This window comes from Perognathus longimembris, chromosome 18, assembly GCF_023159225.1.
Source record: "Perognathus longimembris pacificus isolate PPM17 chromosome 18, ASM2315922v1, whole genome shotgun sequence".
NCBI lineage: Eukaryota > Metazoa > Chordata > Mammalia > Rodentia > Heteromyidae > Perognathus > Perognathus longimembris.
This window is the reverse complement of record NC_063178.1, coordinates 30,737,610-30,753,113: the sequence shown is the minus strand read 5'-3', so window position 1 is coordinate 30,753,113 and position 15,504 is coordinate 30,737,610. Positions and strand designations below refer to the sequence as shown.

Below are 15,504 nucleotides of genomic sequence, written 5' to 3'. Positions count from 1 at the left end.
TCCTCATGTTCTAAATACAAGTCTGAGATTATGGGGAGTTCTAGAAACATTGAAAATGGTTCCTCTTTGGTGTATTTGTTGTGAAATAGATCAGCCAGTCTGTGTGCCAAAACTGGGATTTGAGCTTGGGAACTCTTGTCTACTCAATGCTGGTACTGGACCACGTGAGTCACTCCTCTACTTCTGGCCTTTTGCTGGTTATTTGGAGATAAGAGTCTCTTAGATTTGGCTTCGTTGGGCCTGGCTTCTAACCTTGGTCCTCAGATTTCAGTCTCTTTAGTAGCTAGGATGACAGGCATGAGCCACCAGCACCTGGCTCAGCCTCCAGTCATTTACTTCAAGTACTAAGATTAGGTGAGCTTTTTTGTGTTACCCCAAGCCCTGAGAGTGAACACTTCCATTGTATTGCCTATTCAAGCATGTGTGGATTCTCCCTCCAACTTCCTCTCTCCCTCCCTCCCTCCCTCCCTCCCTCCCTCCCTCCCTCCCTCCCTCCCTCCCTTCCTTCCTTCCTTCCTTCCTTCCTTCCTTCCTTCCTTCCTTCCTTCCTTCCTTCCTTCCTTCCTTCCTTCCTTCCTTCCTTCCCTTCCTTCCCTCTCTTTCTGTCAGGGTGCATTCCACCTGATTGTCATGTTTTCTTCTACCTCACTGGTTGTCATGTGCTATCCTTCCACCTGATTGGCTTTCATGGCTTGTTATGTTTTTTCTTTGCACCGAAAGTGAAAATGGAGAAGAATCCCAAGGCCTTTATGGGAAAGAGGAAGGACTTGGGGCTAGGAGAGGACTTTTGTTGTGCTGTGGCCGATGGTTTTGGTGTTGGGAGCTTGTGAAGAAATTGCTGAGTTTAGTTGAAGCTGTCTAGTGGACAGAGAAGAGGAGGACATAGCTTGTGCTCTGAGAGAAGAAGTGCTCCTGACTGGGCAATAGGTGGTGGCAGAGGCCATGGTGCCTTTGCTTTGGAGATGGAGTTTCAGGGTCCTTTGTGTTCTCAAAGTGCTTCTCCAGTCCTTGTTTCTGCCCCTTCCCCGTGCTGAACAGAGAGAATGGGAACGGATTTCTTTTTCTTCTTTTCTTTTCGTTCATCTCCTGTGGGGCCTAGGCACTGTTCCTGAGCTTCTTTTGCTCAAGGCTAACAATCTACCACTTTGAGCCACAGCACCACTTTTGGTTTTCTGGTGGCTAATTGGAGATAAGAGTCTCATGGACTTTCCTGCCAGGCTGGCTTTGAACTTGCCATCCTCTGATCTCAGACTTCTGGTAATTAGGATGACAGGCTTGAGCTACTGGCACCTGGCTTTCATATGCATTTATAAGAAATATAAATAAACCTTTGGCAAGGTAATTTCATGTACGAATTCCTGACTTTCAACCTAAAAGATCATTAGTCAGTAGATAGTGGCACGTACGTGTGTGTGTGTGTGTGTGTGTGTGTGTGTGTGTCCATGCGCACGTGTGTACACGTGGGTAAAGAGATTTGAAATCAGAAGGGCCAGCTCTCATTTGGCTTTTTCTGATCATTGGTGCTCTACCACTTGAGCCTTGCTTCTACCCCTAGTTTTTTGCTGGTTAATTGGAGATAGGAGTCTCAGTGGGCTTTCTTGTGTGGGCTGGCTTTGAACCTTGGTTCTTAGATCTCATCTTCCTGAGTAGTTAGGATTACAGGTGTGAGACACCAACACTGGCTCCCTCTCCTCCCTTTTAAAGAAGTTTTTAATGGATTCCATTGTTCTATTTCCTTACATAAAGTATTTCGATTATCTTCATCTTCCTGTCCCTCTTCTTCCCCATTCCCCTTCCAAGGGATTTCCATTTCCTGTTTTGCACTCATGCTATAGAGAAAGTAGTGATGTCAGTTTGTGTGTGTGTGTGTGTGTGTGTGTGTGTGTGTGTGTGTGTGTGTGTAGAACTTTGGAGTTTTACATAGGCAATTTGCTGCCATATTTGAAGCAGCCACTAGAGGACACTCAAACACTGGGGGGGTGGGGGCGGAAGTGTTCCCATCAGTTTAACAGCTTAGCCTTCCATTCTAGACGTGACTACTGGATGTGACATTCATCTTTTTTTCTCTTTTTAGTAGCTGAAAAAACAGAGCTCCATTGTGTTGGTCTTTTTTATGATTTGAGGTTAGCAGGACGAACTGTAAGCTGGGACCTCCCCTCCAGAAGAATGTTGGCTCATCATTCTTGCACTTTTCCAGGTACCATGGAGCACACTTATAATCCCAGCTATTCAGGAGACTGAGATCTGAGGATCACTGTTCAAAGCCACCCAAGGCAGGAAACTCTGTGAGATTCTAATCTCCAATGGACCACCAGAAAACTGGAGGAGGAATTGTAGCTCAAAGTGATAGAGCACTAGCCTTGAACACATAAGCTAAAGGGCAGCATCTAAGCCCCAAGTTGAAGTCCCAGCACCAACACCCCCAATCCCCAACCCTGATCATCCAACCTTGAAATTAAAATCTATGAAATAAGATAAGCAGGTACTGTGTGACTCTTGTATTTTTGAAGATGAAACATAAAGGAAAAGAGGAGAGGGCTTCTGTTTCATGAAAGACATTAAAATTTAAGTCCTACCTATGACTAGTCCTATTAAATGAATGGAAACTACAAAACTGCAGCGCTGTCAGCTGGCTGACTATTGCAAATTATTGTTTAGTGCTGGATTGCCTGTGCTCAAACTGCTGCTATGAAATCAAAAGCCATTTTGTAAAAAATTTGTGCAAAAATGTGGGGTTTTGGCTTTATCTTAAGTCACGTGACTCACACGAAATGGCTCAAAAGCCTTTATAGGCTGGTTATTCTGGCAGGTGCAATACTTGGGATCCCTGGACAGAAATGATATGTGTAACCCTGTTTTTGGATTTTTTTTTGGCAGGCCTGGCATTTGGACTCAGAGACCTTGCAATTACTCACAAATACACACACCAAGCCTTTATTACGATTACTAATCATTTTTCCTTATTTTTCAGATAGAGTGTCAGGTTTTGATTTCTTTTTGTCCTAGCTTTTCTCAAATTATAATTCTCAAAATGATGCTTCTCTCACTCAGCTGGAATTACAGACACTCGCCACCCTGCCCAATTTAGTGGTTACAATGGGGGTCAGGGTAGGGAGTGTCTGACTAACTTTTTTGCCCAGACTTGCCTTGACCCACAATTCTCCCAGTGTCTACCTCACGCAGAACTGGGATTGCAGATGTAAGAAAACACACTCAGCAATATACCTGCTCTTGACCCTGAAAATATCCTTGTTCACATCCAGTGGGGCAGAGTGCTATTATCCTAGCTACTCAGGAGGATGTGACCTGATGATTGTGGTTCAAAGCCAGCCCAGGCAGAAAAGTGCCTAAGACTCTTAAACCTACAAGAATAAAAGTGAACCCATGGCTACAATAGCACCAGCCCAGCTACTTGCTAATTCTACCTTATATGTTACTAAGCCAAAGGGACATTTTTTTTTGTCAGTCATGGGGCCTAAATCAGGGCCTCAGGTGTTGTCCTGAGTCTCTTTGTACTCAAGGCTAGCGCTCTACTACTTGAGGCATAGCACCACTTCCAGTTTTCTGGTGGTTCATTGGAGATTAGAGTTTCATGGACTTTTCTGCCCAGGTTGACTTTGAACTGTGATCCTCAGATCTCAGCATCCTGAGGAGCTGGGATCATAGGTGTGAGCCTCCAATACCCAGGCGAGATCTGTTGAGAGTGAACTGCCTTTTAAGGTCCAGGCCCTGAGTTCAAATCTGTATGGCACCAAAAAACAAAAAGGTAAACCCCTACCAAGGTGAATAAGATGGTTGCTCTTCTTCTAATATAAAGACTAAAGAAGTGTGACATGGATCTGACATAAAAGACTCTCTGTCTCTGTCTGTCTGTCTGTCCGTCTGTCTGTCTGTCTCTCTCTCTCGGTCTCTTTGCAGTCAATTTCTCTCTGGGACTGTCCTTTTGTTTTGTTTTCTCTTTGCATGAGTTCAACTGTCCATCTCACCATCTTTCCTTCCATTTCATTTTAGGAGGAGAGAAAGAACTCTCGAGCAAGGTGGCTGGTGCCCTTGGCCCCACCTACACAGTGGTCATGAGATGTCTTTGGAAAGGGGTGAGGCTCTGGGCCCATTAGACCCCTTCCCCAAATCCAAATTGCACCCTCTTCTCACCCTCGTCAGGCACTATAGCACCAGAGAATAGAAAAATGAGCTAGGTTTTGATTTTTATTTCTGTGACATGGGACTTGAACCCAGGGACTCTTTTGCTCAAGGCTGGTGGTCTACCACTTGATCCACAGCACCACTTCCAGTTTTCTTGGTGGTTCATGAGAAGTCAAGAATCGCATTGACTTTGCTGTCTCTGCTGGCTTTGAACTGTGATCTTCTAGATGTCAGTCTCTTGAGTAGCTGGGATGAGAGACGTGAGTCCCTCACATTTTTAAGTTGATTGTGATTTTGTGTTTGAATATGTTGGTAAACATGAAGTCAATGAGTGCTACATGAGGAATTCTGTTTTTGGGTTCAAGGTCTTGAGCCCAGGGCCTTGGTGCATGTTAAGTGTTGGATGGTGCTTCTGAGCCCCACCTCACTCTGGGACTTTTTGCTTAGCTAGTTTGAGATTGACGAATGCTATTTGTAGCATGCATCCATCTTCCCTCCCTCCTTCTATCCATCTACCTTTCCATTTTCCCTGCTTCCATCCATCCATTCATGTTTTCTCCTGCACTCCCTCCCTCCCTCCATACATCCATCTTCCCTCACTCCATCCATCTTCCCTCACTCCTTCCATCCATCCATCTTTCCATCTTCCCACTCCCTTCCCTCCATCCTTCCATTAATCTTCTATCCATCCATCCATTCACCTATCTTCCTTCCTTCCTTCCTTCCTTCCTTCCTTCCTTCCTTCCTTCCTTCCATCCCATCCATCCATCCATCCATCTTCCCTCCCTCCTTCTATCCATCCATCCATGCATCTTCCCTCCCTTCTTCTATCCAACCACCCTCCTTCCCTTCTTCTATCCAACCACCCTCCTTCCCTCCCTCCTTCCTTCCCTCCCTCCCTCCTTCCTTCCCTCCCTCCCTTCCTCCTTCCCTCTTTCTTATCTCCAACTGAACCACCAAAAATGGAAAAGCCCAAAATGGAGCTGTGGCTCAAGTGGTAGAGTGCCCAGATCTGTGTGAATAAGCTTAGGTAGAGTAACCAGGCCCTGAGTTCAAGTTTCAGTCCTGGAGCTTGAACTCAGGGCCTTGGTGCTGTCCCTAGGCTTTTTGGCTCAAGATTAGTGCTCTACCACTTGAGCCACAGCTCCATTTTTGCTTATTTTTTTCCTTTCTGGGTCACTTGAGAGAAGAGTATGATAGACTTTTCCTGCCTGCAGTGGTTTTGAACCATCATCCTTGGATCTCAGCCTCCTGAGAGTACCTAAGATTACAGGCATGGTCTACCCACAACTGCTGGCCCTGAGAAAATCATTTTTAACAGCCTCTTAATTTCTGTAGTCTTTTTCATTGGCTGTCTGCTGTTTTGTGCATGTGAGTCTAGTGATTTGGAGCAGAGGTTAATGAGGTGTGAAGATGTGCGTGTATGGCGGTGTACATTTAATAGGCCATTGGACAAAGGCAAGGTATTCTCCTCTGATTGATTTAAACCTGGCTTAGAGAGCCAGTCTGTTCTGTCTTCTTTGTGCTAGGCTACATCCTAACCATATTTCTCTTAACAGATCCAAGTAATAGAGCACTAGCCTTGAGCAAAAGAAGCTTAAAGACAGTACCCAGGCCCTGAGTTCAAGACCCAGGACCAGCAAAAAAAAAGAAAGAAAATTATTTTTTGTTTCTTTAAATTCTTAAAACATTTTTTGTAAAGGTGATGTACACAGGGGTTACAGTTAGGTGTGTAAAGTCTGAATTTCTTATGCCTTGCAAATAGATATTTTCATTGTTTTTTTTTTTGTGTTTTGTGCCAGTACTGAGACTTGAACTCGGGGCCCAGGTGCTGTCCCTAGGCTTTCGCTTTTAAGGCTGGTGCTCTACTGCTTAGGCCACAACTCCACTCCCAGCCCTTTTGTTGGTGGTTCATGGGAAAGGAGTCAACACAGACTTTCTTACCTGGCATTTGGCTTTGAGCTGCAATCCTCTGGATCTCAGCCTCCTGACTGCCAAGGATGACGATCTGAGCCATGGGCACCCAGCAGGTTTTCCACCTCCATCACGGTGCCTGTGGCTCCTTGCAGGCCCTGTGTCAACTCACCCGCCAGTGCCCCACCGCCTTCTGCAACATGATTGAGACATTGGGGCCGACTACAGTCATCAGTGCCCTGGCCCATGCCATCTGCAAGGTGCAGCAGTACCTGCTGACTCTCTTCAATGGCATGCTGTCCTGCTGCACCCACCTGCAGAGCCTCACCCAGGAAAAGGGGGGCCTTGCTGCTCCCTCCCTCTGCCTCATACTGACCATCTTGAGCCCGGTACTAGTACTGCTCACCTGTAATCCTGGCTACTCTGGAAGCTGAGATCTGAGGACTGAGATGCAAAGCCAGCCCATGCAGAAAAGCCTGTGAGACTTTTATCTCCAATGAATCACCAGGAAACCATAAATGGGGCTGTGGCTCAGGTGGTAGAGCAGTAGTGTTGAGTGGCAAAGCTCAGTGACAGCACCAAGGCCCTGAGTTCAAGTCCCATGACTGACAAAAACAAAAACAAAAAACAAAATCAGGTAGCTGGTATGCTTTTTATTTCTTGTCATGTTTGAGGATTATAATCTGTCCACTCTGCACAGTGGAGATGGCTGGACGTTCTTCACTCGTGTTCCACAAGAACTTTCTAGAGACTCGGCTGTCTCCTGTAGGATTTCTGTTTTTGACCATCTGCTTCCTTGGCAGCCCATCCACTGCCATTTGAGCCAAAGCCTTCCTTGTGGTTCTCTATATTCTGTTTCATAGCTTCAAAAAGCTGCTGCTCAGCTGCCAGACGAGGTGAGACTCTCCCCAGAAGGGACTAAAGGACAGCCTGCCACATCCTGGCTGTGGAGTGCACAGAGCATCTATAATGGTCTCCAGGTGAATGTGAGAATTGTGAGCCATGGTGGACCTGGCCCACACAAGGCTGGCCCTCTCCCACTCGAGCCACACCTCCACTTTGGCTTTTTGCTAGCTCACTGGAGGCTGAGATCCAGAGGACCAAGCTTTGAAGCCAGCCAGGATGGGAAAGTCCGTGGGACTCTGATCTCTAATGAACTACCAGAAACCGGAATTGGCATCATATGTGGCTCAAAGTGGCAGAGTGCTAGCCTTGAGTGGACAAGCTCAGGAACAGCACCCAGGCCCCAAATTCAAGTCCCACCACTGACACAAAAAGAGCAAGGGAAAGTGCCCAAGCCCAGTACTCTCATTCTCACACACATTATACAGAACTGGTAGCCAAAGATACATGAAAAGGTTCGAACGTTAGGCACAGCAGAGCTGCCATGTCTCCCTGTCGCCTGCAGGCTGGTGATGTACATTGAGAGGAACAGCAGGAAGACCATGCCATGTGAGGAGCAGCAGAGCTGTGGCACATGTCTGTCCAGATGTTTGGAGGTGCTCATCTGTCACATTGCCCAGGAGAAGCTGGGAATTCTGGGTAGGCTACTATCTCCCTCTCTTCTCTCCTTTCTGTGTTTATTTCACCCTCACTTTTTTTTTGCCAGTCCTGAAACTTGAACTCAGGGCCTGGGCACTGTTGATGAGCTCTTCAGCTCAAGGCTAGCACTCTATCACTTGAGCCACAGCACCACTTCTGGTTTTCTGGTGGTTCACTGGAGATAAGAATCTCACAGACTTTCCTACTCTGGCTGGCTTTGAACTGTGATCCTCAGACCTCAGCCTCCTGGGTAGCCAGGGTTACAGGCATGAGCCATCATGCCCAACCATTTGTGATGTGTCTTGCATAACATCCTCCAAGCCCTGGCTAACATGCCTGGCTACAAACACCCCTCTACATTTCAAGGCAGGCAACTGAAGCTGTGCCTTCCCATGATGCCCATGGCCCTGCACCTGGTCACCTCCCAGGTGCTTCCCTTTTCCAAGGGAATCCAGGTGACACCCAGTGCCCTCTGGAATCAGACTCAGGGTGGTGGCAGTGACATGGGCCATGCCCTTCAGGGTCTTCTCCTTGAGCTCAACATCACTCCTGGTATTCAGGCTTCGGTCTTTGCACTCTCTTCTTCCGCTACCAAGTATATAGGTGTTTCAGCCTCAAGTGATAATGGAAGAATTTCTCTTAAGTTATGGCACCTTTCTGGTGAGTACCAATTTCTGTTTGTGCCAGGCCTGGTGCTTGAACTCATGGCCTAGGCACTATCTCTGAGCTCGTGTGTGTGTGTATGTGTGTGTGTGTGTGTCCAAGGCTGGGTGCTCTGCCACTTGAGACACAGCTCCACTTCAGGCTATTTTACTGCTGCATTGGAGGTCAGAGTTTTATGGACTTTCCTGGTTAGGCTGGCTTTGAACTGTGATCCTCAGATCTCAGCCTCCTGGGTTATTGGGGACAGTCAGGAGCCACCAGCACTGGCATAGAGCACCCACGGAAAACATGAGATCTGTTGTGTTTCTTTTTACTTTTCCTCTGCCATTTGAATCTGATTTATTGAAAGAAATCCAGTGGCATTAGATTTTTGTCTCGAGAGGAATGACCTTTTTATCTGTTGACTGTAAGAAAGTTTGACATTTGGAGAAAAAGCACATTCTTTGTCCTGAATAATGCATTTTGTTTGCTAAATTCCCCACCCTGTTGCATATGCTTGATTGAGCACTTTCATAAAGCTTAGTCTTAAACGTCACTGAAGATATTTCAGATAAATTTGGGAGAATGGGATACAACTGCCTTCCAATTGTTAATCATGTAGGCTTGCTTTGTCCAATGTTGTTTGTATCATGTCTCTTTAGATGGTGACAAATTTCTACATTGATTTCTGTTCTTTTCTTTTTTGGTCAGTCATGGGGCTTAAACTTGTGGCTTGGGCACTGTCCCTGAGCTCTTTCACTCAAGGCTGGCACACCACCACTTTGAGCCATAGTCCTAATTCCTGCTTTTTGTTTTTGTTTTTTTTTTTTTTTTTTTGGCCAGTCCTGGGCCTTGGACTCAGGGCCTGAGCACTGTCCCTGGCTTCTTCCCGCTCAAGGCTAGCACTCTGCCACTTGAGCCACAGCGCCGTTTCTGGCCGTTTTCTGTATATGTGGTGCTGGGGAATCGAACCTAGGGCCTCGTGTATCCCAGGCAGGCACTCTTGCCACTAAGCTATATCCCCAGCCCCTAATTCCTGCTTTTTGGTGGTCATTGGAGAGAAGAGTCTCAGAGTCTTTCTTGCCTGGGCTGTCTTTGAGCCATGGTCCACCAGGACCCATAGGATAGTTGTTATATGAAATGTCATGTACCTTATATAATATTGTGTTGTAGCAGTCTGTATTTTCTTTCAGCATTTGTTTGCTGCCTTTACTCAAGATGTCATGTTTACCAGAGTCACATTAAGTTGATCAACCCGGGAGAAACGAACATCCACGAGCAAATGATGACCGGCCCAGATATTTGTGCCTGTGTGTGAAACAACTAATAGTGACATTTAGAACATGCAGGTGGGAAGGTGGGTGCTGGTCATCACACCTGTCATCCCAGCTACTCAGGAGGCTGAGATCTGAGGATCATGCTTCAAAGCCAGCTCCAGGCAGGAAAGACCATGAGAATCTGATCTGAGTGGCACTGTTGCTCAAGTGGAAGAGTGCTAAACTTGAGCAAAAGAGCTCAGGGAGAGTGCCCAGGCCCTGAGTTCAAATCCCACAACTGGCAGAAAAATAAATTCAGACAATCAGCAAGAATGATGACCAACTGTATTCCCAGGGCTCGCAGCATTTGAGGAGTTTGTCAAGATCACTTTATCCACATTTGAAACTGTGATCCAGCACCCTGAATTTCTGAAAGACTACCATCCCACAGTCAGTGCTTGGTGGTTGAGCAGGAAGAGCTCTGCCCAGCAGGGGACAGTGGTGCCCCATCTTTCCTCTGTGCTGCCTCTAAGTGAGCTTCAAGCATCTCCTTGCCTCCACGCATCCATCCCCACCCATGAGTGCAACTGGGGCTTGCATTCAGGGCCTGGCTGGGGTGTGCACTGATCCTTCACTTCGTTTCATGAGGCTAGCACTCTACCCCTTGAGCCACAAGTCCACTTCTGGCTTTTTGCTGGTTACTTAGGGTAAGAGCCTCAAGACTTTCTTCTTGGGCTGGCTTTGAAATGGGCCCCTCAGATCTCAGCCTCCTGAGTAGCTAGAATTACAGGCCACCAGCAACTGGCTTTCATTTTGTGTCTTTACAAGCTACCAGCAGAGGATTTTCATAGTCTTGACACAGCCCATGGCTATGTTTTCTGTTTTAATTTTTAAGGCAAACTAAAAACAGTGACATTTTATTTTTCAACTTGTTTTCTTTGAGTAGGTAATTATATTTATTAGACTATAAAAGTTGCAGCTCTTATAATCAAAGAGGCTCAAACAAAGGATTTCTCCATACTTTGATCCACCTTTGTCTACAGCCTTTAAGGAATATCTCACTTGATTCGTTTAGACTTATCTGTGAGAAAGCCACACATGATATACCAATGTCTCATTACTGAGAAACAGGCTGCTCTGGGTTTTGAGAAAAGCTGGATTTTGTTTCTTTAAAGAAACTGAATAAAACTCCTGCATTTTTTATAAAGAAGTCTAGTTGGAGGAAAAATGTCTATTGGATGCAAAGGAATCTGCTTTTTAGGAAGCAGACCAGCCTAGCTCACAGAATGAATCCTGTTGCTTCTTGAAAGGTTAATTGAATTTTGTCTTAAAATGATATTTCAAAGGATGGTATATGACACTACACTCTATATTATTGCACTGTTTTATAACCCTGGGCTTTGTTTAGAAGCTTCTTACATAAAGCCATGCAGAATATCAAACCAGTTTGCTAGTGTAAATAACAATAAATAGATTGACACCTTCCGATTTCCCCACCTTCTGGGAGGAAATAGGGGAGAAGGCTCAGGTCTGAAATCTGCAGCCCGATGCATAGGGTTTTGTTGGGGTTTCATCTCCCCTCCACCTTTTTCTTGACATCTGAGCCTCTGGGGTCCCCTTAGCCAAGGCCACATTTCTGGGGCAAAAAGAAAAAAAAGTGTTTCAAAGGATTGTACTTACAATTAGATTAATTCGTAGTGTGAAGATGCCTAGAAGGCTACTTTGGTGGTAGGAAGAGCCAAAGTAGTTATTAAGAACTAGCACTGGCCAGGCACTAGTGACTTGCACCTGTGATCCTAGCTACTCTGGAAGAAGAGATCTGAGGATAGTGTGTTGGACGCCAACCCAGACAGAAAGTCCATGAGACACTCATCTCCAGTTAACCAGCTAGTAGCCAGGAGTGGAACTGTGGTTCATGGGGTAGAGCATTAGCCTTGCAGGAACGCAAGGCTAAGTTCCAGCTCTGGTACTAACACACACACAAAGCAGATCAACACCCTGGAAGTCAAGGGTTGGGTTGGAGTGGTCATTTCTCAGAGAGAGAACTTGCAGGAAGAACAAATAGCACGTCCACGTGGCTACAAGCTGCAAGCATGGCCTGCACACAGCATTGAGAATATTACAGATGGGCAGGGCATGGGTGGCTCACGCCTCTCATCCTGCTACTCTGGAAGCTCATATCTGCGGGTCCTGGTTCAAGGCTAGCCAGGCGGAAAAGTCTGTGATACTATTATCTCAGTTAACCTCCAAAAATAAAAGCCATAAGGGGACGTGTAGCTTGGGTGGTACTGTGTTCGCCGTTAGCAAAACAAGCTTAGTGACAGCACCCAGGCTCTGAGCTTGAATGGCAGAACTAGCATATGTGTGTGTAAGTGTGTGTGAGTGTGTGTGTGAATGTGTGAGTGTGTGTGAGTGTTTTTGCTGGTACCTGGGCTTTTTCACTCGAGTCTGGTGCCCTGAAACTTGGACATTCCTGCAGTTTGCGTTGACACTGGTACTTGAGATGGCGTGGAGGCTGTGTAACGTGGGCATTGCGCGTAAGTGTGTGGCTCGCGGATTCCCGGCATGAGACCAGGGCGTTGCGCATAATGGGCGCTCCAGGAACCGCAGCCTCCTCCAGGGCGGACCATACCCCGCTGGGCATGCGCTCCCTCCCCCAGTACTCGAATCGCTCCCCCGCCTCTCTGTGCATGGACCCGGCCACAGCTGGTGGAACACGTGGACACGGCCAGCTCCGAGCCTCCCGCAGAGATCTGGGGACTCCGAGCCCCTGAGACACCGCTTCCCGCTGGGCGCGGCCACTCCAGCTGCCACAGCCCTGCGCAAGGCCCGGCATTACCTTTCTTCTCTTTGTCTAGTAATCGTTTAATAAATCATAAGTTATGTAAAAAAACAATGTCCAGAGTTCCTTAGTCGAATACATTCAGACTTAAAAAATAATTATTTATTGGATAGAACGGTTACAGTTTCATACGTGAGGCAGTGGGTACATTTCTTGTACAATTTTCTCCTCCCTCATTTCCCCCCTTCCCCTTTCCCTCTCTCCCATGAGTTGTTCAGTTGGTTTACACCAAATGGTTTAGCAAGTATTGCTTTTGGAGTCGTTTGTCTTTTTATCCTTTGTCTCTCGCTTTTGATATTCCCTATTGCCTTTCACTTCCCTAGTTCTAATACCAGTGTACACAGTATCAAGTCTGAAGAGGAAATGAGAATAGCCAAGAGACACCTGAAGAAGTGCTCCACATCACTGGCCATAAAAGAAATGCAAATCAAAGCAACACTGACATTTCCTGATAATGTCCATTATCAGGAAAACAAACAGTAACAAATGTTGGAGAGGATGTGGCCAAAAGGGAACCCTACTTCATTGTTGGTGGGAATGTAATCTGGTCCAGCCACTCTGGCAAGTGGTATGGAGATTCCTCAGAAGGCTCCACTCTGCCCCAGCAGCCCCACGTTTGGGCATCTACCCAAAAGACCACAAACAAGAACACACTAAAGCCACCAGCACAACAATGCTCATCGCAGCACAATTTGTCATAGCTAGAATATGGAACCAACCCAGATGCCCCTCCTTAGATGAATGGATCAGGAAAATGTGGTACATATATACAATGGAATTCTATGCCTATATCAGAAAGAATGACATTGCCCCATTTTTAAGGAAATGGAAGGACTTGGAAAAAATTATACTAAGTGAAGTGAGCCAGACCCAAAGAAACATGGACTCTATGGTCTTTCCAGAGGCCCACAGCCAACAGCTGCTCTTGCAATGCAGAGGAACTTCACACTAGCTCACCTGGACAGCACACCTGCACAACACACCTGCACAGCACACTTGCAGAGCACACCTGCACAGTGCACCTGCAGAACAAGGATCACATGCACACCAGCACACCTGCACAGCACACCTGCAGAGCTGGACCACACACCAGCTTAGCAGCACACCACACCTGCAGAGCTGGACCACAAACCAGTGCACCTGTACAGAACACCTGCAGAGTTGGTCCACACACCAACACACCTGCAGAGCTGAACCACACACCAGCCCGCCTGCAGAGCACATCTGCAGAGCTGGACCACACACCAGCCCACCTGCATAGCACACCTGCAGAGCTGGACCACACACCAGCACACCTGCACAGCACACCTGCAGAGCAGGGACGGCACCACACACCGCACACACCTGGCTCATGGAGGGAGATGGGTCTTTCTTATGCTGCCTCTCTGGGCTCCTCCTGACTTCATTCTTGCCTCCCGAGTAGCTGGGATTTTAGGTGTCGCCAAAGCACCTGACAGATGAACTAACAATCTGAACATCATCAAATGTGTTCAGGAATTAATATGTCAAGGATATGAGTGATGGATAGATAGACGTGAGATTAAAATTGTACGTATTTAGCATCTACATTTAGACTTATTAAAGTAGCTGTGGCAGCAATCATGCTTCTTTATACATTGAGGAGAGCTTCAATCAAGGGGCTGTGTTTGGGAGAAAGAATTCAGAGTGCACTGTTTTTAGCTTTGACTACTGTGAACAAGATTTAGCTTTGACTAGTATGACTATACTTTTGTATGTTTGGCAAATACAAGCTATGACTCAGAATCTTACTTAGATTTGTATATCATATGTTTTTTCTCTCTCCCCCCCCCCTCTCTCTCTGTGTGTGTGTGTGTGTGTGTGTGTGTGTGTGTGTGTGTGTGTGTGTGTGCTGGAATGGGGCTTGAACTCAGAGCCTCATGATTTTGCTCAGTTTTTGTTCTCATAGCTTTTACTTTACCACTTGATCCATGCATCCGATTCTGCCTTTTTGCTGGTTAATTGGCGATAAGACTCTGTCTGGTTTGTCTGCCCTGACTGTCTTTCAACCGTGATCCTCAGATCTCAGCCTCCTGAGTAGCTAGGATAACAGGCGTGAGCCACCAGCACCTGGCTTCATCTCAATGTTTAAATGCTTTCATATATTTTGCTATACTGTCTTTTCATGGTTGTTACCACCCTGTCTAGTTCTACACATGGATCCTCTAGATCTCAGAAACTAGAGGTACAGATAGGAGTCAGCAGTGCCCAATTATGTTAAATGCATTCTTATTTACAAATAAATACTCAAGCAAAAACCATCCCTCATTTCAACAGCTGGATGTTAGAAGAGGTCTAAATGGTGGTCAGTAAATTTAGAGATTTGTTAGTTAATTAATTTGGACCAAAGCTACCTTTTCATACTATTAACGTGTATCTTGTTTCTGCAGCTGAAGTAATCATTACACTTGTACCTTAAGGAGTGATCCACAGTGGATTGGGCCGCCTGAGGCTCTCCCATCTACCCCTGCCTCCCCAGGCCTCCACTGGCCCAGACATCTGGCCAAGCCTGCTCTGCTCTACCCACCATGACCCCAGCCCCAGGACAGTGCTGCACCACTCTGCCTCACTCCCTGAAGGTGGCCCTGCTCTCTGCCTTCTTCACCTCTCTCAGGAAGGCCCACCTCATCAGCCTTTCTACATTCCCACATTCTAACCTGCATGGGGAAAGTCTCTCCGACTTCACAGAACACCTTCCCATTGTCAAATCAGAGCAAACCTAAAGCTACCACGGAAAAGCCAATTCACACCATTTCATTCTTCTCCTTCCTCATAAGTTCCTCTTGCTTTTATTTTTGGACTGCAAGGAAAGTTTTCTTTCTTCCTCATTCCTTGCTTCCTTCCTTCCCTTCCTTCCTCTCTTTCCTTCCTTCCTTCCTTCCTTCCTTCCTTCCTTCCTTCCTTCCTTCCTTCCTTCCTTCCTTCCTTCCTTCCTTCCAAACTCTAGGCTCTTTAAATCACTGAATTTCAGTTTTTACACATAGTCCTAGGACAGAAAATTCAGGTGACAAAGGTTTTGTTGGGGGTACTGCATGCTACTGGGATTGCTCGCTGATGACTGGTAGCTCCTGGATAGCTTCAGGTTAGGGACTAAACATGGGGGGTACTAAGGCCATGCAAGGAGGGTAGAAGGATTGAAGATGAAGC

General features: G+C 46.4%; 1 pseudogene; it reads left to right on the top strand.

Annotated features, from left to right (window-relative positions):
- The first annotated feature begins 6,158 nt into the window (after positions 1-6,158).
- Positions 6,159-11,210, top strand: LOC125366903 (annotated as a pseudogene).
- The last annotated feature ends 4,294 nt before the right edge of the window (positions 11,211-15,504 follow it).